General features: G+C 37.1%; 1 pseudogene; it reads left to right on the top strand.

Moving 5' to 3' along the window:
* The first annotated feature begins 380 nt into the window (after positions 1-380).
* Positions 381-1,282, top strand: LOC129238320 (piggyBac transposable element-derived protein 4-like; annotated as a pseudogene).
* Positions 1,283-1,570: the final 288 nt, after the last annotated feature.

Genomic DNA, 1,570 nt, shown 5'->3' with positions numbered 1-1,570 from the left:
TTGTGCCTTCTGAAATGATATCGTCAAAAAATGGTCAAATAAACTTTTCAAAAACCCCTCTTGTAACAAGTGCCGGAAGAGCTTCAAGAGAAAATACTATCAGCTTGATTCCTGGACTAACGCATTACTCGTGCTCACGAATTACCGAAAATGAAATTTCTAGCTTTGAACTATTTTTTCCACCTCCTTTGATACGTACGATATTGACCTACACAAACATTGAGGGAAAACGAATCTACGGTGAAGAATGGCTGGATATTGAAAACATCGAACTAATTGCATTTATTGGATTGCTAATATTAGCTGGCGTTTTTCGATCAAATAACGAAAGCTGTGAAAGTCTTTGGAACCCTGAAATCGGACCAATATTCGCTGCAACTATGCCTTTGAAGACTTTCAAAAAAATATCGAGAGTGATTAGGTTCGACAACAGGGAAACTCGAAGTGAACGAAGATCGTTGGATAAATTTGCTCCTATACGTGATTTGTGGAATCAATGGATTGAGATATTACCTAAGCTTTACAATCCAACGGAAAACGTGACCATCGATGAACAACTAGTAGCTTTCAGAGGAAGATGTCCATTCCGCCAGTACATGCAAGGCCTGCAAAGTATGGAATCAAATTTTGGGTACTTTGTGATTCAACAATGAGCTATGTTTGGAACATCCAACCTTACACTGGCAAGGCAATCGGAAGAACCCCCGAAAAAAATCAAGGCATGGGTGTTGTTTTTGATTTGATTGAAGGGCTAAAAGGACATAACCTCACAACCGACAATTTTTTCACGTCTTATCAATTGGCACAAAAATTATTGGAGAAACGTATTACGATAGTAGGAACAGTACGCAAAAACAAGCCCGAACTACCACCAGACTTAGTGAACATAAAAAGAAGATCACTAAATTCATCAATCTTCGCTTTTACCGAACAAGCAACTCTCGTTTCGTACATACCTAAGAAGAATAAAGCTGTGATTCTACTTAGCGCTCTACACCATGATTCAAAAATTAGTAATCGTCGAGATAAAAAGCCAGAAATAATACTGGACTACAATAAATGTAAAGGTGGTGTAGACATATTGGACAAAGCTGTAATCGGTTACACTTGCAAACGAATGACAAAACGGTGGCCTCAAGTAGTGTTTAGTAACATAATCGACATTTCAGCTTATACCGCTTTCGTTTTATTCAAATCCGCCAACCACACCTGGAAAGAGGGCTGTCTTACAAAGCGCCGTTTTTACTTGGAAAACCTTGGTATGCAGCTCGTAACACCCTAAATCAAAAAGCGACAAACTTTACTACGAGCACATTTTTCACTTGAAATTGCCAAAAAAATACGAAAGGATTCTCAACTGGATGCACAACCATCATCATCAGGTCAATTTGGAAACACGTCGGAAAAGAAAATAACTAAAAGAAGTCGATGTCAACTATGCCCAAAAACTGATAACAAAACATGATTAGTTTGCGACATTTGTAATAAATATATATGTAAACAACATTCTAAAACTATTACTTTGTGTACAAACTGTCTGAAATAATTTATTTCTTTTTTTTCTTTCATT

This window comes from Anastrepha obliqua, chromosome 2 (assembly GCF_027943255.1).
Source record: "Anastrepha obliqua isolate idAnaObli1 chromosome 2, idAnaObli1_1.0, whole genome shotgun sequence".
Lineage (NCBI taxonomy): Eukaryota > Metazoa > Arthropoda > Insecta > Diptera > Tephritidae > Anastrepha > Anastrepha obliqua.
This window is presented reverse-complemented; position numbering and strand designations above follow the sequence as displayed.